Source organism: Chiloscyllium punctatum, chromosome 8 (assembly GCF_047496795.1).
Source record: "Chiloscyllium punctatum isolate Juve2018m chromosome 8, sChiPun1.3, whole genome shotgun sequence".
In the NCBI taxonomy this organism is placed as follows: Eukaryota; Metazoa; Chordata; class Chondrichthyes; order Orectolobiformes; family Hemiscylliidae; genus Chiloscyllium; species Chiloscyllium punctatum.
Genome location: NC_092746.1, coordinates 46,487,117 through 46,513,437, shown reverse-complemented (window position 1 = coordinate 46,513,437; position 26,321 = coordinate 46,487,117). Strand labels below are relative to the sequence as shown.

The window sequence follows — 26,321 nt, the reverse complement described above, 5'->3', positions numbered from 1 at the left end:
AGCAATGAAAGCTTGTGGTGACTTCAAATAAACCTTTTGGGCTATAATCTGTCTTTGTCCATCTCAGTGCAACATTGGCACCTCCACAACATCACACTGTAATGAAGCCATGCTGAATCTGCTCGATCATATTATGCATTTCTAAATGGGTTGTTATTGCATCCTTTATTGTAGATTATTTTGCTTTCCCAATACAGATGTTAAGCTAACTGGCCTATACCTATCATTACCTTTTTTTGCCTCCTTCCTTTCAAATAATGGTTGTTACAGTGGCAGCTTCCAATCCTCTGGGAATTTTCTACAATGTAAGGATTCTTGGAAGATTACTGTCAGTGCATTCACTATCTCTGCAGCTACTTCCTTTAATATCTAGGATGCATCCCATCAGATCCAGGGGAGTACTAGTCTTTAGTCCTATTAGTTTCTCTAGCACTTTTTCCTTGAATGATATTTATTGTATTTGTTTCTTCTCTTCTTTTTGCTCTTGAATATTTAGTAATTTGGGGAAGTTATTAGTGGCATCTGTTATGAAGAATGATGGAAAGTATTTATTCAACTCCTCTTCTATTTCCTAGTTCCCAATTACTGTTTCCCCAGCCTCTTTCCTTAAGAGGCCAATGTTCAATTTGGCCTCTCTCCGCCTTTTTAATATGTTTCAAGAAGTTCTTGCTATCCATTTTGATATTGCTGGCAAGCTTACCCTCAAAGTTTATTTTTTCTTTCCTAGTTGTCTTTTGTTGGTTTTTTAAAGCTCTTCCCAATCTTTAGTTAACCACTAACCTCTGCTACTTGTAAGTTCTTTTCTTTCAATCCGATGCTATTTTTAAACTTCCCAGGTTAACCATGGTTGGCTTATCCTCTACCTAGGACTCCTTCTTCCTTCTGGGAATATGTCTTTGCTGTGAGCCATATGTTCATAATTTCCTTTCTTCGAATTTAAAGAACCAAGTTCCAAAATGAACACACCGGATTCAAACAGTGTGAAATTCTACCATATCCTGGTCATTATTTCTCAAAGGCCCCCTTACAGCAAGGTTGTTAATTAACCCTGCCTTATTACACAACACTAAATCCAAAATAATCCAATCACTTGCTGGCTGCTCAACATGCTGTTCCAAGAACCAGTCTCATACACATTCCAGGAGTTCATTCTTCACAGTATTCATGCTGATTTGATTAACTCAGTCTATGATGTCACAAACTTGGCTGTGACTTCACTCCAAGAACAAATGCCCTCCTTAGAATTCAATATGGAAAACAAATTATTGAGGGGCACTTTGAGGGACTCTGCACCCAGTTGTCTGGTTCTCTTGGACTGTTCGATAGTGACTCATTCACTTTCTGTCTCCGTGTTCTTCACATGTCATTCTTTTCTACCTCACTGAACAATCTACAAACACAGCTCTTGGTCTTGAAGATGCACCCCAGTGACTCTAGCCACTGCTTGATCTCCAATACCTGGAGGTCTAATTTCTGGAAGTTGCACTTCCTGCAAATGTGATCATCTAGGGGACCAACAATGTTCATGACTTCCCACATAACATGCCACACAACCAAGCTGCTCTGCCATGCCTTAACGTTATTCCTCTTTGCTGTGTTCTTTGCTTTGTTCTAAACAATAGCACTTGTGTTCTCTTTGCTTTATTTCACTTTGTCTTAACTCAATAAACTTTTTAACTATTGATAAACGCTCGAGTACTGATAAGTCCAACTATTACTTGTCACTCTTCACTAATTGCATTTAACCTTAGTTTAAGCATTTCTTTTCCCATGCAGTGAATTCCCACATGAACTATTTACTCTCTCTTGGTTTATGTATCACTCAGGCATAATCTAACCATGCAGCCCTTACTGACTACAGTTCCCTCTTTCTGTAGGATGATAGGAGAAGTCCATTCCCATCACATGATAGAAGCAGCTCTCTCCCTCTTCTTTCACCTCCTAACCATATGAGATGGGGCAAAAGTAGGCAATTCAGCCCTTCAAGACTGTTCATCCACTCAGTATGAATGAGCTCAATACCTTAATCCCACCATTCCCTCATATCCCTTGATCTCTTTAACCATAGGAGCAATATCAACAACCTTCTTGAAGACACATTGTTTCAGCCTCAACCACTGAGGTAGTGAATTCCACAGCCTCACCACTATCTGGGTGAAGAAATTTTGATGAGGTTCTACCCTCAGTTTTCTAAATTCCAGTGAGCAATCCTAACTGACTCAACCTTTCCTCATTCTTCAGTCCAGCCATCCCTAGAATCAAATTGGTAAAACCTTTGCTGTAATCTCTCTATAGCTAGAACATTCTTCCTCATTTAAAAGGAGACCAAAATGGCACACAATATCCTCACCAATGCCCTGTATAATTGCAGCAAGACATCCTTGTTCCTATCCTCTCTCAATGAAGCTTCACACAAAGTCTGCCTTCCTTGCTGCCTGCTGCACTGCGCATTAACTGCACAGACACCAAGTTCTCAGTGAACCTTCTCCTCTCTCCATTTACAGCCTTTTCAATAATCACCTGCCTTCCTATGCTTGCTACCAAAGGCTATAACCTCTCATTTATCTACTTTATATTTTGTCTACCATGCATTTCAGCCTGACCAAATCACACTGCAATATTACTGCATCTTGCTCACAGCTCACCCTTCCACCCAGCTTTCCATAATCTGCAAAATTTGAGATATTATTTTAGTTCCATCATCTAAATCATTAGCATATATTGTGAATAGCTAGGGTCCTAGTTCCGATCCTAGCAGTACCCAGTTAGACATTGCCTGCCATTCAGGAAAAGATCCACTGATCCTTCCTCTTTGTTTCCTGCTTGTTAACAAATTTTCTATCCATCTCTATACATTATCCCCAATCCCATAGATTAATGTGTAAAATTAAAGTGTATGTTGGACTTTGTCAAAAACCTTCTGAAAGTCCAAATGAACCACATCCATTGGTTCCCCTGATCAACTCTATTAGTTACATCCTTGAAGAATTCCAGTAGATTTGTCAAGCACAATTTCCCTTTTGTAAATCCATTCTGACTCTGTCTGATTCTACAATTATTTCCTAAGTGCTCTGGTATAAAATCCTTGATAATAGATTCTAACATCTTCCCCACTACTGATATCATACTCACTAGTCTATAATTGCATGTTTTCTGTCTCCCACCCTTTATAAATAGTGGGGTTATGTTAGCATCCTTTCGATCTGCAGGAACTTTCTCACCTCTTGCTCTCCCCAGTAAGACTATTTCCTTCCAGGGCCTCAACATCCTCAAGGTACAGACTTCTTTGAAAAAGCATATTATAGAGGGATCAGCAGAACCTCACAATGACTGAGGTGTACCACTCAATCAGTCCAGGCAACAGGAACACAACTAAAAAATCTGATGGCCTACTTGGTGGCTGTACTGAATATATGACATTGGTAGTAATATCTCTGTGCCCCTGTCTGCTGAGCAGGCATGTCTTCAGAGGAGTCCCATTAAACTCTAGGGTATATCTACGCACTGGCATTTGAAGTGAAGATCTGAGGCAGCCTAGACTATCAGAGCTTAAATGAATCATGCAAATTACGAGGAAAATGAGAACATACCTAAAGAAAGCTCTTTTTGTGGTCATGGTTCAGTTAGATATTGAGGGACTCAAAGTCCTTCATCGTGATAAATCGGAGTGGGCAGTCACTGGGCGATTTGTTTGCTATGTGAGTTCTATCAGTGATATCATGCATCTACAAAAATCAGCAACAGTCAAAACCCAGGGCTTTCTGTCCCCACATTGGTTGGTGAATAAAAGGGTGTGGTGCTGGAAAAGCACAGCAGGTCAGGCAGCATCCGAGGAGCAGGAAAATCAGTGTTTCAGGCAAAAGCCCTTCACCAGGAATTCAGAGGACCAACCTCGGATGCTGTCTGACCTGCTGTGCTTTTCCAGCACCACATTCTTGACTCTAATCTCCAGCATCTGCAATCCTCACTTTTCACTGAATAAATGTGTGGCCCAGCTCTAACAAAAAGTGTATCGTTGACCAATAAGATGCAGTGGTGGGCAGTCATTTTTGATCCCATCAGAGTTCACAGGACACAATAGAAGCGAAGTAGTTCAAGACCCATCGCTGCCTACTGGTATGAGTGAGCTGCACAGCAAGGTGTGAGGGCATTAGTGAGGATGGCACTGATGCCTGTGACCATCTGTCATCTGGTGAGATGTGGTTTCCTGTGACACTGCTTTTGAATTATCTCCCAATAGACCCATCATTTGTTGAGGGCATGGCTGCTATTGTTGGCCCTGCTCCTCTTTGGTCTTACTTACCCTGCTGATGCCTGCTGTTCTGCCTTCCTGTGGAGGATGTTTCCCCTCATCACAGCAGGACCCAAAACTCGACAAGCTGGTTTGCCAGTTGGAGTAACTGCAGCGGACAGGTTGCTGCCAGTTTTCTTTGGCAGCCTTGGCCTTAGGTCGTTATGAGATCAGAGGGTGCTGACCAGCCTTCAAAGACTGTGCGCCGAGTGTGCAACTGCAAATGCCAGCAACAGCGCTAAGTGGGAAATCAAGTTCTGTCCTGCAGACCCTCTTGGGTAGGCTGATGCCCTGGGGAAGGTATGAGTGTCTCATCAGTCTTTATCCACTTGTCTTCGGCCAGCCAGTGTTTAAACCTGCTTGCCCACTAAGAAATGGCAAGAACACCCCTGGACAAGCTCTGAATGGGTTTGGTAACAGTTTTCATTGGCGTCAATAGGGAGGAAAACCGAAGTCCTAATCCACCCTCATGACTATTTCCTGCTCCAAAGTTGACACCTTTAAATTGACATGTCAGAAACCTTTCGGCCCATCCCCACATCATACCGCTGCTGTCTGACAGGAGCTTTGAAATTTCAGCCTGCAGAGATCTAAACCTGACTGATTACTGGATACTTGCCAATAGAAATTATTGCTTTGATCAGCTTAGGTGAAAAGCAGTCAGCTGCTCCTTAGTTAAAAATAAACAAACAAAATTCAAACCTTCCAACGCTTCACATTTGTATTTACTATAGGAGGCGTCCAACTGCTCTGCATGATACCACCTCATAGCTGCAATGTGCAACCACATGAGAGAAACATATGAGCCCCAGGAAATACAAAATCACCTCCTCCAGAGCTTTTTGAAGGCTGCAGATGGGATGCCTGGCAAACTATAATTGGGGAGGAGACCAGCTGGTCTGTGATGGGTTTGATTCTTACTTAACAGGAACACTAGATTCTGTACTCACTACCTACTGCAATTTTTCTAAAATTGTCCAGTATTTAAATGTTATGCTGTAATTTTACACCACATCTTAAACTTATAACCTTGTAAGACCACCTTTCTTGAATTTTTTTGAAGCAATGATTGATATGAGAAATTAACTTTTGTCTGGCAATATTTGCCTCTACAAGTTAACTTGGTTATTTGAAACCTTTGTGTGTGACAGAATGAAACAATCAATCGGAGGCAGAAATCTCCTTCTTCTGGAGATGAGCTGAAAATGGAGCTTCGGTTTCCCAGCTGCAAGGGTGATTCAGCGGAATGCAGATTATTAAGGTAGTTCCTCGAAAGTGCAACAAGTTAGAAAAGAATGTGATTATCACTGGTTACAACCTTCTTAAATGTCTACAATTAATCAAAAAGCAAGCTTTTAATTGCAAGTCATGCCTAGCATGACTTTTGTACTTTATCAAGATTTAAGGTGAGGGGAAAGATTTAAAAGAGACTGAACAGGCAAGTCTTTTTACACAGAGGTGGTGCATACATGGAATGAATTACCAGAGGAAGTGGTGGAGGCCGGTACAACTAAACATTTAAAAGGCATCTGGATAGGTATATGAATAGGAAGGGTTTAAGAGTGATATAGGCCAAATACTGGCAAGTGAAACTGGATTAATATTTAGAATATTTGGTCGGTGAGGACTGAAGGGTCTGTTTTCATGTTGTACATCGCTATGACTCTAAGACTGTAATGACAGTGAACTAATACCTGAAGGTTCTCTGCTTTTTCTTGGCCATAGAGAGAAAACTCACAATAGCACAAAAGAAGAGGAGAGTACAGACGATAGACATCCTAAGGACTGTGAATATTTTAACTTGTAATTCCAAAATGTGCATCTTTAAAAATACAGCCAAAATTATTGCATATGTAAATTAAATGACTGCCTGGAGAGGGATGCATGGAATGCCGTACCTAAAGATACAAAGGGAAGACCGTAAGATGTAGGAGAATAATTAGACAATTTGGTCTATCGAGTCTGCTCTGCCATTCAAACATGGCTGATAACTTTCTCAACCCTTTTCTCCCGCTTTCTCCCCATAGCCTTTGATCCCCTTGACAATCAACACCCTATCTATCCCAGTCTTAAATATACTCAATAATCTGGCCTCCACAGCTTTCTGTGGCAATGAATTCTATGGATTCACCACTCTCCAGCTCACCTCTGTTCTAAAGGGTCTTCCCCTTACTCTAAAGCTGGGCCCCTCAGGTCCTAGTTTCTCCTGTTAATGAAAACATCTTCCCAATGTCCGCTCTGTCCAGGCCATTCAGTATTCTGTAAGTTTCAATTAGATCCCTCCCTCATCCTTCTAAACTCCATCAAGTATAGACCCAGAGTCCTCAAACATTTCTCATACAGGTCTTTCTGCTGTAACATGCGTTTCGTTGATGTGTATTTACTGTATCATGTTTGAGAAATTGGGGACACTGCTTCTAAAGCATGAACTTTTAAAACATGTGGTTGCTATAACGTGATTCTGGTTAATCTCCTCTGAGGTCCACTTCAGGGCCAATACATCTTCCTGAGGTATGGAGCCCAAAATTCTCACAATAATCCAAATGTGGTCTGACCAGAGCCACATAAAACCTCAGAAGTACATCCCTGCTTTTATATTCTAGTCCTCTTGAAATAAATGGAACACTGCAATTGCTTCCTAACTACCAACTCAACCTGTAAGTTTCCCTCAAGAGAATCCTGGACTAGAACTTCCAAGACCCTTTGCACTTCAGATTTTTGAAATTTCTCCCCATTTAGAAAATAGTCCATGCCTCTATTATTCCTATGAAAGTGCATGACTTCACACTTTCCCAAATTGTATTCCATCTGCCACTTTTTTGCCTGCTGTCCTAACCTGTCTTAGTCCTTCTGTATCCTCCCTGCCTCTTCAATATTAAATGTCCCTCCACCTATCTTTGTATCCTTTGCAAACGTGGCCAGATTGCCCTCAGTTCCTTCATTCAGATCGTTAAATGTATAAAATGAAAAGTTGTGGTCGCAACACTGACCCTTGCAGAACACCATTCCTCACCGGCTGCCATTCTTATCCTCACTCTGCTTTCTGTCAGACAGCTAAGCATCTATCCATGCTAGCACCATGGGCCTTTATCCTATTCAATAGCTTCCTGTGCAGCACCTTGTCAAATTCCAGATAGATAACATCCATTGGCTGTCCTTGGTCTAATGTGCTCCTTACTTTCTCAAAGAATTCTAACATTTTCATATGCTTCTTTTTCCTCAGGATGAATTTTTGTTGTGTCTTATGAATTACTCCCTGAAACTCCTGCTATTGCTGTTCCAATGTCTTTCCTGCTAAGCTCCTCTCCCAGTCAATTCTGGTCAGCTCCTCCCTCATGCCTCAGTAGTTGTATTTATTCAGCTTTAAAGCTGTTATATCTGATTCCACCTTCTCCATCTCAAATTGCAGAGTAAATTCGATCATGTTATGGCCATTGCCTCCTACGGGTTCCTTCACCTCAAGCTTCCTTAAGCCTGCCACATTGCACAACACTAAATCCAGTATTGCCAGTTCCCTCGTGGGCTCCATCACATTCTGCTCCAAAAAGCCATCTTGTAGACATTCCACAAATTCCCTATCTTGTAAACCACTACCAACCTGATTTTCCCAGTCCATCTGTATCAAGAAATTTCTCATGATCACTGTAACCTTGCCTTTCTTACAAGCCCTTTCTATCTCCTGGTGTATCATGTGCCTCGCATCCTGACTACTGTTTGGAGGCCTGTACAGAACTCCCACTTTTGTTTTTTAACCTTTGAGGTTCCTCAACTCAATGCACACAGATTATACTTCATCTGACTCTACATCATTTCTTGCTATTGATTTAATTTCATTTCTTACTAATAAGGAAACCCCACCCCTTTTTCCCCCGCCTGCCTTTTCCATAGGATGTATATCCTTGAATATTTAGTTCCCAGTCCTGATCTCCCTACAGCCATGTCACTGTGATGCCCACCGCATCATATCTGTCAATTTCGATATGCGCCACGAGTTCATTTACTTTATTTCATATTCTGTGTGCATTCAGATACAACACCTTCAATCCTATTTTTACCATTCGTCTTCTCATTAAGCATACTGGATAAAGGAATAATAAAGTTTGAATCCTAACCCTTTCCAAACACTGTCCTATTTTGTATTCAGGAGACTTTAATACCTGTTCCTGAGTTCTTTCTTTTCATGCTTTCTCATGCAGTTGAATACAGCCCCACAGTTGTTAACCTGCTGCTTTGTTTCTTCTGATAACAATCCTTAAAAAAGGGTCAGAGGCAAGTCAGAACAGGCTGACCTGTGATATATTGTGACTACAAAAGCAACAAGGAGCTGACAAACCCTTGCTATACAGCAACTCACTTTTTGCAGATTGGGCATCAAACCACAGACACACTTGTGTTTGTAACTTTGAAATAAATACAAGGACAGATTACAAAGCCAGTTTCAACTCTACTGAAGTATTAAAGTGGGACTGAGTTCCTCACGTGTGCATTAAATTACCCATTAAGCATTAGCACACTGATTGTCACAGCTAAATAACTATCCCTTGTTCACTCTTGTGTTGCAGGTAAAGAGACTCACTTTGCGATCACGAAGCAAGGTAGCTAGCAATCCAAAAAAAAAGAGTAACAAAGACCTATCTCTCTCACTCTGAATCCTGACTTTCAGTCATGGTCAAAAGGAATCAGAACAATAGAATTTCAACCAACTTAATATTTTGCAAATAAAAGTAAAATACTGTGAATACTATAAAATCTGAAATAAAAAATAGAAAGCATTAGAGAAACTCAGCAGTTCTAGCAACATTTGTAGAAAGAGAGAGACATAGTTAGCGTTGATACTAATGTTACTTATCTTCAGAACTGAAATAGGCTGGAAAATGATTTTTTTATGCCGTTAACAGAATGGGAGGAGGAGGGAGTAGAATAGATTATGAGGTTTCCAGACCAAAGGATGTAGAGAGTGCTAATAATGTTTTAAAGAATATGTAGATATATAAAATAGGTGCAGATGATAGGTGTGAAAAGGAATAAATGTGTATGCTGTGCTGACAGCAGTATTGACAAGACACTCTGTGGGATGGCGAGGATGTGGGATGTAAAAAATGGAGGTCAGAATCTGAAGCTGTGGAACACATTTCATCCTAGAGGCTGTAAAGTACTTAATGAAAAATGAGGAGTTATCCCTCCAACTTACACTGAGCTTCGTTAGTACACTGTAGCAGGACAGAAATATTAGCATAAGAATAAGATGGCATATTGAAATGGCAAGCAACTGAAAGGAGGGGTCATTAACAAAGGAGGTTTTCCACAAAGCAATCAATCAGTCAGTCAGTCTGCATTTGGTGTCTCTGATATAAAGGAGACCACATTGTGAGCAATCAGTACAGCAGATTCAACTGAAAGAAGTCTAAGTAAAACATTGTGTCACTTGCTGAATGGACCAGTCTTACAACTTCTGCAATTGTGTAGGAAGGTGCCATGCAGAAGTGGTAGGAGTGATAGAGACACAGACCAAGATGTCACTGAGGGAAAGGTTCCTTCAGAATGCTGACAGCAAAGAGGAGAATGTGTTTGGTAGTCACGATGTGGAGGAGCCATTTTAGACTGGGGTAGACAAGGTAAAAAAAATAATCACACAACACTAGGTTATCACCAAACAGATTTATTTGGAAGCACTAGCTTTTGGAGTGCTGCTCCTTCATCAGGTACTATGGAGCAGGACTACAAGACATAGAATTTATAGCAAAAGACCACAGTGTCATGCAGCTGAAATGATATATTGAACAAACCGAGATTGCTGTCAAGTCTTTCATCTTTTAGAATGGGTTGCAGGTTTCGGTTCATTAATATGTAAATCTCAGAACTTCTTTTAAGTCACATTCTCAAAGTAACTTCAGGGTTTATTAAAAAAAAATGACATCTCAGCTCAGACAATACAGTAAAGGTGTAAGGTTAGAATCTGTTTGTATCCCAATCTTGAGTCAGACTGGTTCTTCGCAGAACTACACCATGCTTTTTGCAGCCTGCAACACATTATCAATGAGGATGAACATCTCGGCAAGACCTTCCAATGCCTCCACTTCTCACCTTCAAAACAACCACCAAACCTTAAACAGAACATTGTTGTCTGAAGGCTAGGCAATTTGCTGTGAACATCGACCACAACACCACTATCAGCCTCTGCAAGATGTGTCAGAGTGTCGACATGGATACTACCATTACACATGGGGACACCACCCACCATGTAGGCGGCAGGTACTCCTGTGTCTTGACCAATGTTGTCTATCTCATACGCTGCAGGCAAGGATGCCCCAAGGCATGGTACATTGGTGAGACCGAGCAGACACTACAACAATGGATGAATGGACTCTGAAATAATCACCAGGCAGGGGTGTTCCCTCCCAATCAGGGAATTCTTCAGTGGTCAGGGACATTTAGCCTCGGACCTTCGGTGACCATCCTCCAAGGCAGACTTCAGGACAGGCAACAATGCAAAGTTGCCGAGCAGAGGCTGATAGTCAAGTTTGGTACCCATGTGGATGGCGTTGGGTTCATGTCACACAACAGGTAACCCCACTGCACTGCACACACACACGCAGACCCTGTCTCATATATGCTCTTTCTCATATACACACTCTCTCACAGGATTATACTCCATTACACTCTCACTTTACCAGGCATGCACATATGCAAACAGGCACTCTCTCATGTGCACTCACTCTCTCTCACACACATGCATGCACACACACATATAAGTCTATAGGGTGAATTTGTATTTGCAGAATTATATTTGTAGATACATTCTATTTTGATCAAAAAATGCACAATGTAAGCAGCCAATCCATGTAATATTTTGTAAATTCCATTTTAGAACATGGAATACAGAATATTATAGCTCAGTACAGGCCCTTCAGCCCTCAATGTTGCACCAACCTGTGAAACCAATCTGAAGCCCATCTATCCTACACTATTCCATGATTATCCCTATGTTTATCCAATGACAATTTAAACGCCCGTAATGTTAGCAAGTCTACTACTGGTTGTAAAGAAACTACCTCTGACCTCAGTCAGAGCTCAGAAGAGCCAGGAGGAGACATGAGAAGTTGTTGGTGGATGGGATCAGGGTAAACCCTAAGGCTTTCTATAGATATTTAAGGAATAAAAGAATGACGAGACTAAGATTAGGGCCAATCAAGGATAGTAGTGGGAAGTTATGTGTGGAGTCTGAGGAGATAGGGGAAGCACTAAATGAATATTTTTCAACAGTATTCACTCTAGAAAATGACAATGCTGTCGAGGAGAATACTGAGATGCAGGCTACTAGACTAGGTGGGATTGAGGCTCACAAGGAAGAGGTATTAGAAATCCTGCAGAGTGTGAAAATAGATAAGTCCCCTGGGCTGGATGGGATTTATCCTGGGATCCTCTGGGAAGCCAGGGAGGAGTTGATCTTTAAATCGTCATTGTCTACAAGAATAGTGCCAGAAGACTGGAGGATAGCAAATGTGGTTCCCCTGTTCAAGAAGGGGAGTAGAGACAACCCTGGTAATTATAGACCAGTGAGCCTTACTTCAGTTGTTGGTAAATTGTTGGAAAAGGTTATAAGAGATAGGATTTATAATCATCTAGAAAAGAATAATTTGATTAGGGACAGTCAGCATGGTTTTGTGAAGGGTAGGTCGTGCCTCACAAACCTTATTGAGGTCTTTGAGAAGGTGACCAAACAGGTAGATGAGAGTAAACTGGTTGATGTGGTGTATATGGATTTCAGCAAGGCGTTCGATAAGGTTCCCCACAGTAGGCTATTGTTCAAAATGCGGAGAAATGGGAGTGTGGGAGATATAGCAGTTTGGATCAGTAATTGGCTTGCTGAAAGAAGACAGAGGGTGGTGGTTGATGGGAAATGTTCATCCTGGAGTCCAGTTACCAGTGGTGTACCACAAGGGTCGGTGTTGGGTCCACTGCTGTTCGTCATTTTTATAAGCGACCTGGATGAGGGCATAGAAGGGTGGGTTAGTAAATTTGCAGACGACACCAAGGTCGGTGGAATTGTGGAGTGTGACGAAGGATGTTGTAGGTTACAGAGAGACATAGATAAGCTGCAGAGCTGGGCTGAGAGGTGGCAAATGGAGTTTAATGCGGACAAGTGTGAGGTGATTCACTTTGGTCGGAGTAATCGGAATGCAAATGGGCTAATGGTAAGATTCTTGGTAGTGTAGATGAGCAGAGAGATCTCGGTATCCAGGTACACAGATCCTTGAAAGTTGCCACCCAGGTTGACAGGGTTGTTAAGAAGGCATACAGTGTTTTAGCTTTTATTAATAGAAGGATTGAGTTCTGGAACCATGAGGGTATGCTACAGCTGTACGAAACTCTGGTGCGTCCGCACTTGGAGTATTGTGTACAGTTCTGGTCACCGCATTATAAGGAGGATGTGGAAGCTTTGGAAAGGGTGCAGAGGAGATTTACTAGGATGTTGCCTGGTATGGAGGGAAGGTCTTATGAGGAAAGGCTGAGGGACTTGAGGCTGTTTTTGTTGGAGAGAAGAAGGTTGAGAGGTGACTTAATAGAGACATATAAGATAATCAGAGGGTTAGATAGGGTGGAGAGAGAGAGCCTTTTTCCAAGTATGGTGACGGCGAGCACAAGGGGGCATAGCTTTAAATTGAGGGGTGATAGATATAGGACAGATGTAAGAGGTAGTTTCTTTACTCAGAGTAGTAAGGATATGGAATGCTTTGCCTGCAACGGTAGTAGATTCGCCAACTTTAAGTACATTTAAGTCGTCATTGGACAAGCATATATACGTACATGGAATAGTGTATGTTAGATGGGCTTCAGATTAGTATGACAGGTCGGCGCAACATCGAGGGCCAAAGGGCCTGTACTGCGCTGTAATGTTCTATGTTCTATGTCTATCATCTTGCAGTTCAAAGCTATGTCCCCTCATGCTAGCCAACACCATCCGAGGAAGGAGGCTCTCAATGTCCACCCTATCCAGTCCTCTGGTCATCTTGTATGTCTCTATTAATTAACCTCTCAACCTTCTTCTCTCCAACAAAAACAACCTCAAGCCCCTCAGCCTTTCCTCACAAGACCTTCCCTCCATACCAGACAACGTAATGGCAAATCTCCTCTGCACCCTTTCCAAAGCTTCCACATCCTTCTGATAATTCGGCGACCAGAACTGTACTCTAAGTGCGGCCGCACCAGAGTTTTGTACAGCTGTAGTATAACCTCACGGTTCTGGAACTTCCACATGTCACGTTGCTCCTGATGTGGTCTCCTCTGCACTGGGGAGACTGGACGCCTTCTCGCACAGCGCTTCAGAGAACATCTCCAGGATACCCACACCAATCAACCCCACCACCCCGTGGTCGAACATTTCAATTCCCCCTCCCACTCTGCCGAGGACATGTGGGTCCTGGTCCTCCTCCACCATCATTTCCTCACCACCCAAGGCCTCATCTTCAGCCTCGGGACCCTCCAACCCCATGGCATCAATGTGGAATTCACCAGTTTCCTTATTTCCCCTCCCCCCACTTTACCCTAGTTCCAATCTCCCAGCTCAGCACTGTCCTCATGACCTGTCCAACCTGTCCATCTTCCTTCCCACTTATCTGCTCCACCCTCCTCAGACCTCTCACCTTCACCCCCACCCACCTGTTGCACTCTCAGCTACCTTCCCCCCAGCCCCACACCCCTCCCATTTATCTCCCCCCACCCCCGAGGCTCCCAGCCTCATTCCTGATGAAGGGCTTTTATCTGAAACGTCAATTTTCCTGTTCCTCGGATGTTGCCTGACCTGCTGTGCTTTTCCAGTACAACTCTAATCTTGGCTCTAATCTCCAGCATCTGCAGTACCCATTTCTGCTCTTTTGAAAGGTCCTCAATTATCCAAGTATCTGAATCCCTCCTTCCTGCACCCTTCCTGTAGACACACATTCAACTTCTTTCACTCTTTGGAAATAGGATCAGTCTGACTCAGGACTGGGATACAGACAGTCTCCAACCTCATACCTTTAATGCATTGTCTGAACTGAGATGTCACCTTTTTTTAAAATAAATCCTTAAGTTATCTTGAGAACGTGACTTAAAAGAAGTCTGGGATTTAGATATTAAGGAACCAAAACCTGCAACCCATTTTAAACGATGAAAGATTTACCAGCAATCTAGGTTTGTGCAAATTATCATTTCAGTTGTATGACACTGTAATCTTTTGCTGTAAATTCTGTGTCTCATGGTCCTGCTCCACAGCTACCTGATGAAGGAGCAGGACTCAAAAAGCTAATGCTTCCAAACAAACCTGTTGGACTATCAAATGGTGTTGTGTGATTTTTAACTGTGTTTGGTAATGGCATTCTGCTGGAGGCAAATAAAGCACAACATGAAAAAACTTGAAGTTAACTTTTCAATTACTAACATCAACACTACCAGTAACTCTCTCTTCAATGGCTACAATATTCGACTATCTGCTCTTTGTGAACAATTCAGAAACTGAGCTGTATACTTTTGTTGACCTTTATCTTTTTAATCCACCTTTAATTTCTAAAGTGTATTGCATTAATAATTATTTGTATATTTAATCAGATCATTCCTTGTTAACTCAAGATAGTCTGACTAAATCGGTTGTTTTAAACAAAAAAATTCACCTGGGTCTGGGAGAAAGATATCCACAAGGGAAGGGATCCATTTTTAAGTTGAATGTTGTTGGGAGCAACCAAGAGCTTGGGTGAATAAAGAAGGAGAACCAGTTCATCCCTTCTCATCAAAGAGCTAAATGATTTGAAATTGGGGATCTTTATCTCTTGTCGTAACAAATTGAGGTCTCATCCAGAAGTTGGCCATCATGCTGTAATTTAAAAATAAATGCCAATGTTTACGGTGTTCTTATGGCACCATGGTAGTGTCCCTACCTCCGGATAGAGATGTCCAGGTTTAAGTCTTACCTGTTTCGGAGGTGTGTAATTATATTTCTGAACAGGTTGATTGGAAAAATAAGTGAATTTTAAAAAAATTAGATGCCAATGTTTCGTTATACTGGGCCAATTTTCCAGTTATCAGCCCAATGTTGCCAATTCGATCTGTGTGTGATGTGGAGGTGCTGGTGTTGGACTGGAGTGAACAAAGTCAGAGGACAAGCGATACCAAGTTATAGTCCAACAGGTATATTTGAAATCACGAGCTTTTGACTCCTCTACCTGATGAAGGAGCAGTGCTCTGAAAACTTGTGATTTCAAGTAGACCTGTTGGACTACAACTCGGTATGATAGGACTTCTGACTATCTGTGTGAGCACAGACTGCTCCAATATCTTAGATTTAAGTGGAACTGAACACTGTGCAGTCACCACTTCTCTTCTAACTCAGATGGAGGGACAGTTTTTGGAGAAGCAGTGGTAGATTGTTAGGCCTAGAACTTTTCTTGAAGAACACCTGTAACAATCTTCTGGGCTGAGATGATTGACCTCAACAATCACAACCATCTTCCCTTGTACAAGGGCAAGACTAGATACCACCTTTGGTCAAATGGTGGCAGTCACTCATGCCTCACTTTTGGATTTCAGCTTTTTGGTCTATGACTAAAAGCCGAGTGGCCTTAGTGGAAAACAAACTAAGCATTGATGAGCTGGTTATTTGTAAGATATCTTCAATCTGTTTGGTAATCATTACGTATACATTAATAGGATGGTGATTGGCCTGGTTCAATTTGCCCTTTTTTTGTGGAATGGATATACCTGGTAAATTTTTCACTTTTCCAGGTGAAGTTGCTAATTGCAAATAACCTTCGCACTGCCAATTGACTACCACTCACCTTTTATGGAAAAAAAACTTAAAATATCAAAAGCCTCACAGCGCCAGGGACCCAGGTTCGATTTCAGCTCAGGCGACTATTTGAGAGGAGTTTGCACATTCTCCCCATGTGTGTGTGGGTTTCCTCCGGGTGCTCCGGTTTCCTCCCACAGTCCAAAGATGTGCAGGTTAGGTGAATTGGCCATGCTAAACTATCCATAGTGTTAGGTGCATTAGTCAGAGGGAAATAGGTCTGGGTGGGTTACTGTTTGAAGGGTCGGTGTGGACTTGTTGGGCCAAATAGCCTGGTTTCACACTGTAGGGAATCTAATCTAATCTAATCTGAACCTTCATGCCTTCAACATTGATTCTGAAGAATCATCATATCGGATGGAAAACATTAACTCTGTATCTCTCCTCACAGCAGCTGCTAGATGTGCTGAGTGTCTGTAGCATTCTTGGAGTTTCTTTCAGATTTACAATATCGACAGTTTTATGCTTTTATTTAAATGGCTGATAGATTTTCCAACTCCCTGGAGAGAATTTCAAATGAAGTAATTCAGTGAGGTGATCATGACTGGAATGTCAATGAGATAACAGTCAGGCCCCACTGTATGTCAATTACATCAGCTTCAATTTGTGTGGACAACGGAATACATCAATACTGTCAACACATGATTGAAATTGGATCGAGAGTTAGTCATTACCTTATTAACCCACAAAATTTACATAACGTTGCAGTCTGGGATCAATGCCTCAGATGGAAATATAGAAATATAGAAAATAAGTGCAAGAGAAGGCCATTCGGCCCTTCAGCTTGCATCACCATTCAATACAATCATAGCTGATCATGCAATTTCAGTATCCAATTCCCGTCCTCTCCCGATATCCCTTGAACCCTTTAGCCACAAGGGCCACATCCAGCTCCCTCTTGACTATATCTTATGCACTGGATCCAACAGCCTCCTGCAGTAGAGAATTTCACAGGTTCACAACTCTAAATGAAGAAATTCTTCCTCATCTCAGTCCCGAATGACTTACCCCTTATTCTTAGACTGTGACCACTAGTTCTGGAATTCCCAAACATCGGGAACATTCTTCCCATATATAGTCTATCCAGTCTCATCAGAATTGTATATGTTTCTATGAGAGGTCCTCTCATTCTTCTAATATAGTGAGAGATCATTCAGGAAAAGAGATGGTTCTTACCTTGAACAGACTGACATTTCAGATAGTGAATCTCTTCACTACAGAGGTTCAATCACAACCTTTAATGAAAAGCTAGAAACTGCCAAACACAATTTACCTTCAAGGAGCTAAGACAGAATTCTTTAGGCAACATTTTCAAATACCATCTTAAGGAATACAGTATGAAGAAGGAACCAGTTTCCTGTTATTGTCTTAGTAATCTAAGTGCATGTAACATCTCTAGAAATCATCTTTTCTTTTTGTATGTGTATATATTTTGGGAGTGAATGCTTACTGTATTTACATTTTTGATCTAGCAAAAAAAGGATATTTATCCTTTTTGATGTAAATGTACAAGAAAACCTTTTTGCGTCTGCTCCTTAAAATCACAGCACCCAAAAGGGTTAAAGTACTTCTTCATAAACATATATCTTGTTGTGTTCAACTTAGAAATGAGAAAAGGTGGAGAATTATTCCACCACCTCTCCCTACCTGTAACCAGCTCCTCCCCACCCCTCAGAAACTCGGTCATGGGATCAGCAAGGCCAGTCCATTTTCCTTTCTTTTAAATTGAGAAACTATGGGATGAGTATAATGTGCCCCTGATAAGTATGGTTTTGTCTGGGGGGGGGGGGGGGAACCCCATACAGCATTTGGAAGACACCAATCCTCCACCTTCCAACCTGTGTTCAGGCCCATAATACAGGGGTTTAGGCAGGCACCAAACATAGCAGCCTTCACACAAAAGTAAGTCAATAAGTATGAGTCAAGTCTACTTGTTAAAAACTCAATTTACCCTAACATTGCCTAATCTATGACATAATATTGTCAGTATGGACAGGCAGGCAAGAGTATTCAGGTCCTCTTATAAAAATTCAGAAGGGCACAAAGGAAGGGAAGATGTTATCTTCAGGGATGTCCTCTGCCTCTCCTCCCGGAAGATAGGATGTGTCCTTGCTTCCTCCCCACTTGACCTTTGAACCCCTTCACTCCACTAAGGCGGCCAAACCCCTCCTTGCTTGACTATCCCAACTAACCTAGGTCCGGGAATTTCCCCTGCAGCAGTCATTCCAGGTCTGGCTGAAGCACCTGATCCTGAGTAAAGTCTGCCCTCTGAGTAAGCAAAGTAAAAATGGTTCAATAGAATTAGGACTTCAGGTGCAACTGATGTACATCATCAAAAGTTGGTTTCTCCCCAGGTCATGAACATTTCCCTTCCAGCGTGGTTGCTTGGTTTAAATGAATGTCTGCAATAGTCCTAATCACCTGCTGTCATTACAGTGACAGTTCCATGGGATCCCCAGTTACAAAGACGAGACATGGTCATTAATACTGCTTTCCAGAATATCTGCCATTGAAGATATATCCGAAATATTTATCACATAATATTGCTTACTGTGCTCCAGTAAAGAAAACCCCATGTTTACAGAAAATGATTAAATCTGGGTTTGTATAAAGCTGTGATCCCCTGGTCGATATTAAGCATTGCTGGAATCGAAAAGTAATGCTGCTGGAAAATAAAAGCAATGCTGCTGAGAGTGGCAGGGGGTGGGCAGATGGTAGTGTCCCTAGCCTCGTAATCCAGGGATCCATGACCAGGGTCTGGGAAATGTGGATTTCAATCCTACTATGGCAGATGGTGAAATTTGAGTTCAATGAGTAAAACTCCAGAATTTTAGAGAAAGAAAATTACTTTTAATGATGACATGAAAAATGGTCACTTGTTGTACAAACCCATCGGATTCCTTTCCAGGTTCGTTTTTTTTTTAAGTAAGGGAAATCCACCATTCTTACTGGCTTTTGCTTACCTGCTCACCAGTCTGTGGCACTGTGACCATTGTCTGGAATGAATGGAAAATCAAAAACAGCTGAGTGCAGAGCACAGAATCTCAGTCTACAAATTATGTTAAAAGCAGAATATTAAAGGTGCAGGAAACATACAGGTGCTTGAGCTTAGTCAGGATTACTTGTGAAGAGTAAAGCTTGCCTTTATTTATAGAGTACTTTTCATGACCTCAGGACATATCAAAACCTACCACTGCCCAATGTTATATTCTTTAGGCAGAATTACTGATGCAATATAGGCAATCACAGCAGCAAAGCAATGACCTACAAATAACAATGAGTATGTGCCCAAATATTATTTTATTGATTAATTAAGGAAAATGTTAGCCAGGAGAACAGCACTGACTGGAGACAATGATGGCCTCTGACTGTGATTTGATAATTAGTTACTGTCTTCCTTTTGTTTCAAATGAAATTAACATTTTTCAGTAATTAAACATTTCATACATGTTTTATGGTAATTATTTGAGCAGCTTATTAATCTTACAAATAGAAGACTGAATTTTCTAGTAAACCAGATCTTCGGCTTGTAATAGTCCATAGGATATATCTTAAACAGACAACTTTACCTGAATACTGTAATTAGTTGTGAACAGAACAATTGGATATTTTTGAATGAACCTTTTATCTTGTTATTCCTGGTAAATTCAATTCTACTCAGCTTGATTGTAGTGGAAAATGTGTTCATAGTTGTTTTTAATGAATGCTAACCCCTTGTTAGGGATTAATCTATCTATTTTCTAGTAAAATCCATCGATGAGTAACATTCAATTGGAATTTCACCTGCATTACATCATTACATGAAAGCCAGCCTGTCATATACTTTGAAATCTTCACAGGAAATGATTGAGGCGAATAAAATTAACTAATTCATTTGGTTCCTGTGTTGTATGTTTCAATAATACTTGAGATTAATGTCTGGAGACATAACAGGCTCCAACTGCAACATAAGCATTGATGGTAGTCTGCTATGAGAGGAAGACAATGCAACCAGGTGATATATTTACCACAGCCATTCATGGAAAGTGTAACTGACCTGACTCTTATTAAAATGTTTCTGAGCATGAGTGGATGAAATGGTAGAATTGGCACAATCTGCCTAGCCTCCTTTTCCACTCACCACTGAATTCTCCTGGGGGCCCTCATTCTTTCGGTTCAAACGATAGCATCCCTTCAGCAACACCACTGTATCAACTTCTGCATCTACAAAGCTAGAAAGACTGTGTCTTGTGGTTGTCCTCTTTGACATGTTAGGATTTGAAAATTGTTATTTTTTGGCAGAATGATTTATTTGTTGCAGTTGCCACTTTAAATTCCTGCAGGTTCTTAAATCTTACAGAACATACAATGCCACACCAATAAATCAGAAAGAGCTCAATGACAGAATTTAATGCCTGGAGAACACAAAAATCACTCCAATCCTAAAAACCGTTGTTTGTGTTCTGTGCATAAAACATGAAAGCATGCTAGTGTAGTCACAGAACATGACAGGCACACATTGAATATTCCTGGTTAAACTTCCTTTGAACAAAAAAATCATCTTTAACTTAACCACTCTGTTTGTTTAATTTAGTTTGGAATCCAGATGTAAAATACTGCAATATTGGATGTGGTCCAAAGCTCCTTCTACTGAAATTCTAATTAGACAAAGAACATTTATCTATAAAAACAGAGTATTAAAGATCTTGCAGCCATATTGAAAACATGTTAATAACAACTTCTTACCAGTTTGATGGTTGGTGTGCTGCCATAGTTGGAACAATAAACCATCCAGTTTATGAACTGGATAATTGGCACCATACTTATTCAATAGGGTAAATGTTAAAATGTTAAAGTTTTGTAGATAATTAAACCTTGATCTACAACTGTTTCTCCAGTGACAGGTATGTCGGTGGAAATTAAAATAAAACAATTTATACTTGGATCACAGAATGGAATTCCTCACCATTTAAAGATTGGCTTCCAGTAGAAGCATTCTTTTCTTCCCAAATCATTATTCATATTGAAATTCAGGGAATGGTGAACACACCAACAATATAACATAGATCACATTGAGAATAATTAACAACAAGGAAATCTTAAGTACTGAAAACAATCCAAAAATGTTTCAAAACTGGCTCTAGCTACCATATTGTATTTGCCTCACCTGCAGAAAATTCACATGTAAAAGTAATATTTTTAACAGAAGAAACTCATAAATATAAAGTAACTGCAGTAAAAGTATTTATCTTTCTTGCAACAGGATGCATGGTGCTAAGGGAGGTAGCCTCTTGGGATGTAAGTGTAATGGGTTGCAACAAGCTTTGTGGCAGAATTGGATGAGAACTCCAGCGAGACCTTTCTCAGTTTTGGGAATATCCCATTGCATCTCTTCTGCTTTTGCTGAGCAGTGAGGTGAGCTTCTTGCTAGGCCACAATCAGTTGTCAATTAAGAGGGGTTATAGCTTGTTAAATGCCTTATTAACACTGCAACTATCCTCATTAAAATTCCACTTCCTTTCTTACTAAATGTACCTAACAAGTTAGACATCAAGAAATCACAATATGGAAGTCCATGTGGTACCTAATGACCTCAGCTCCCTCCTGGCTGCAACCAACCTCTAAGTTATTCAGCACCAAACAGTATCTCAAGGCATGATCCATGGGCAACAGCTACACGCATCCCTTGCCCATAAACATTGCATCTAACACCTGCAAACTGTTCACTGCCATCACGGCACCTCTCTGATCTAATTGCAGACCACTCAGGAATCCCAGATGTGCATTGTAAGGTGCAATTAGCACTTAAAGGCTGCTGTAAGGGCACTTTGCATGCAGGGTCAGGCATCAAAGTTGCTATTAAAGGAGTTTTATGCTGTGTAGACCTCTGAGATCTGTGCATGGCATGATTTCCATATGCGGAAACCAATACATTGGCACAGTGATCAATGATCATTGCTCAGTGATCCTCCCAATGACCTTGCAGCAATACTGCTTACAGAGAACATCGACAGAGACACGTGTCATGATTAAACCAAACTCTATCTTGGGGCTTCTCCATTCCTCTCTTAGCGCACACTGACTGAACACCTGCCTACATGTTCACACCTTCCCTGCCCTGCCTTGTACAGTCACTCAACCAGGCAGCTTCTCTTGCTGTTCAGCAATCCTCACTGATGGGGCTGTATATCTTGCTGTACAGCAGTGTGTTACGTCACTCTTGCACCTGTATCATGTGCCAGAGATTAAAGGGAAGCATACAGCGTGTGCAGTAAGCAGCAGCTATGCCTCTAAGTCTCACGAGAGTAATCTGCACCAAAGTCCATGAAAAGGGCCCTGACACAGGAGGTCAAGGGCAGCCTCCCATATCTGTCCAGTGGAGTGGCCACAGTCAGACACCCGGTCAGGTTGCTGTTGGGCAGGGGCTCTCTGCCTCTGCAGTTTGGGGAGTGGGTTCAGTCAGTTCTGTGGGCTCCATTGTGGGAAATCAAAGGAGCAGGGCCAACATTGTCGGGGAGATGTGCCGACATCAGTCACAGGCCTGAGCACTTCTCATCAGGACTGTCTGCTCAGTCCCTCAATGTAGCCAGTCCATGGTCAGTCCATCAAGTCCACCCACAGAAGCTAAGGTGGTGCAGGGGACAAGGGGGAATGAAGGGAGTTACTGCTGCGAGGAGACATGGCAACCTAGTCATTGGACTGGGAGCTGAGGGAAAGGGGGATAACACTTGTGCATGGAGACAATGGTAAGGGTGGGACCTGGTAAAGCATGGCTGGGAAATAGGTCATCCAGAAGAAGGATTCATCGATGATAAGGAGCATCTTAACTTCAAGGGGCAGGAACAATGTATGATCACACCTGAAATGGTCACTTCATATGCCAGACCCTCAGGGAGGGGGTTGGGAGAAAGGTCACAGACAGAACCTCATGTTGAAGGATTGGATGGGGAGGTCGAAGATCATGAATTCAGAGCAAAGGCAATCAGTAAAGGAACATGTATTTTGCAAACTTCACCAATACACAGAGATGGAGCCTGGAAGCTACTGGCTGAAGAACACTTCTCCTTCCACCATGTTGGAAATTGAAAGTATACAATGGGAAAATAAAGCAACAGTGACCACACACAGAGTGGGCGGATTAGGCAGCTCAACCTGAAAACGAGGCTGCAAGACCCAACAGTGTAAAGGGAGACATCATTACACATAGACCCATACACTGTACAGGACACTAGCCTGATGAGTCCCGAATCCCTGGCTATCCATTTGACATGCTCCTCCCTGTCCCAAATATTGCTGATCAACTCATTCACACCAACACCTTTGGATACAGAGGCCAGGGAATGAATAGGGATGTTAGAAGATATGGGGAATAGTGCCAGCTGGACCCATTACTCCATTTACACCTTATTCCTCTACATGCTGCAGCAGGTTCTCAATGCAGACATCAATCCCTGGCACCTCCTTATGGGCATGATGGTATATAGCATACAGGCAGAGGGCTGGACACAGACTGAAACAATTCGAGGTAAAACAGAATCATTTAGACAAATATGAGACGTGTCCCTTCGACATGTTCAGATTCCACCCTTGACCAATTAAGTCAGCTTTGGAATGCCAGTGTCATGAAATATCATGATCCACTTGGGGAAGTGTGCTGACACTCAAGCCCCATCACTCCCAGATTATCACAAAAGATTTTAAAATACTCAAAGTCCCCAGTTTTTATCTGATGAACCCAGGATTACAGAAAAAAAACGACCAGGTTTTTATATTTAACAAGAAAATATTATTTATTACCAAGAAATCAATTTTAAACATGGACAAACAAAACTATAAGTTATAAACAAATGGGACAGGCAGTATGGTGCACATATCCCTGGATTAGCAATCCAGAAGCTCGGGTTACTGCTCTGGAGATGGGAATATGAATGCCACTGGAATTAAAAGGGTTAGCCTTTTGGTGATGTTGTAAAAATCCATCCAACTCTTACTCAGTTTGATCAACATGTGACTACAGGACCATTTGGGCAATTTGGAAAGCTCAATAACTGCTGGCCTAACCAGAGATGCCCACATTCTATAAAATTAACATTTAACACCACAAGCTGAAACTCTGACTCCTTCTTAAATCCCAATACAGCCAAACAAACATGGATGTTATGTATTGAGGAAATGGTGCTGCAGGAAACAGTTCAATAGCACAGTATAAGAGGATTCAGTGGGGTCTTCCTTTTGCTTCCGAAATCCTTCTGATCTCAAGCATCCTATTGTTTCCAAGTTTTTTCAGTTTTCTTTTATTTAACTGCAGACCCCGGGCATTTAACATACTTACTAATTAATCTTTCAGTAACTGATTAGATGCAACAGCTTCTAACAAATGCAAGAACTCATTTTTAAAAGTCAGAAACTCCTTTCCCAGTCCTTGGTTTACAGCAGCCCTTATCCCCTTGGTGGTCCACAAGCCAATACAAGGAAAAATACAAATAGCACTAGGGGCTAAAGTAGAGAGAAATATTGAGGAATGGGGTAAGGAGAAGAGGGTGGGTGAAAAGTGGAGTTAGGGATAGGGGTAACTGGGAAATACGGCTGCTCTAGAAGGGAAGTGAGGAGACTGGGAAGTGTTGGCACTGGGAAGAGACGGAGCTGGGAGAAACTTAGAAAAAGAGGAAGTGATTTTCTCTGTGATTATCGGGGAAAAAGGTAAGTGGGCATTGGGAATGGACTGCGGAATATAGGATAACGGAAGGTTTCAAGACACTGGAGAATAGGAGAAAGGGAGACTAAGGAATAGAGATCGGGAAAGAAGAGGCCTGGGGAATGCAGGCTTACAAAGAGACAAGTTTGAAAATTGTGCAAATGTTGATAGAATTTTTGACAAGAGAAGAAAAGCTCCAAAACTGGGAAAGAGTAAAATCAAATGGCATAACTTTGTCTTAGTTATGAATGGAATGCCATTTGCCTTTTCTATTTATTCAGGTAGACACTAAATGTCTCAAAGGCAAAAAGGAATTCTCATAACATCTTGACAAAGATTTTTCTCAAAACTATTATTATCAAATTAACTAGTTTATAAATTGACAGCCTTGGATCAGTGATAGGAGTATATGGAAGCATATAATGTGGTGAAGGGCAGTGGGAAGCCAGAGGATTGGGATCCTACAAAGACCAACATAGGTCAGCGAAGAAAGAAATAAGGAGGAAGAAGATTAAATATGAGGGTAAGCTGGCTGTTAACATTAGGAAACATTGCAAGAGTTTCTTTCAATATATAAAGGGCAAAGAGAGGCAAAAGTCGACATTGGGCCTTTGGAAAGTGATGCTGGGGAAGTAGTAACAGGGAACAAAGAAATGGCAGAGGAACTGAATAAATACTTTGCGTCAGTCTTCGCGGTGAAAGACATGAGTAATATCCCAAACATTCAAGAGAGTTGGGGGAGCAGAGATAAATACGCTGGCCATCACCAAGGAGAAGTTGCTAGAAAAACTGGAAGGTCTGAAAGTGGATAAATTGCCTGGACTGGATGAGCTACAACCTAGAGTTCTGAGGGAAGTAGCTGAAGAGATAGTGGAGGCACTAGTAGTTAACTTTCAGGTATCACTGGAGTCAGAGAGGGTCTCAAAGGACTGGAAAATCACTAATGTTACCCCCCTGTTTAAGAAGGGAGAAAGGCAAAAGATGGGAAATTATAGGCTGATTAGCCTGACCTCAGTCCTTGATAAGAATTTGGAGTCCATTGTGAAGGATGAGATTTCTGAATACTTGGAATTGTATGGTAAAATAGGGCAAAGCCAGCACGGTTTCATCAAGAGGAGGTCATGCCTGGCAAATCTGTTAGAATTCTTTGAGATGTTAATGAGCAGTTTAGACCAAGGAGAGCCAATAGCTGTTGTCTATCTCGACTTCATGAAGGCCTTTGATAATGTGCCGGACAGGAGGCTGCTGATTAAGACAAGGGCCCATGGTGTTAGAGGCAAGTGCTAGCATGCATAGAAGCTTGAATGTCTGGCAGAAAGCAGAGAGTGGGGATAAAAGGGATCTTCTCAGGATGGAAGCTGGTGCATAGTGGAGTTCCACAACTTTTTGTTTTATACATTAATGATATGGATGAAGGAACTGAGGGAATTCTGGCTAAGTTTGCAGCTGATATAAAGATAGGTGGCGGGACAGGTAATATTGAGGAGACAAGAGGCTGCAGAAGGATTTAGATAGGTTAGGAGAGTGGGCAAAAA

The 26,321-nt window shown here is 41.6% G+C and overlaps 1 long non-coding RNA gene across 1 annotated transcript in view; it reads left to right on the top strand.

Moving 5' to 3' along the window:
- Nucleotides 1-5,465: 5,465 nt before the first annotated feature.
- LOC140480520 (uncharacterized) overlaps nt 5,466-26,321 on the top strand; it is a 71,501-nt gene continuing 50,645 nt past the window's right edge. The window contains exon 1 of the long non-coding RNA XR_011961330.1: nt 5,466-5,552. This is a non-coding gene — a long non-coding RNA (uncharacterized lncRNA). The remainder of the gene's footprint in view (nt 5,553-26,321) is intronic.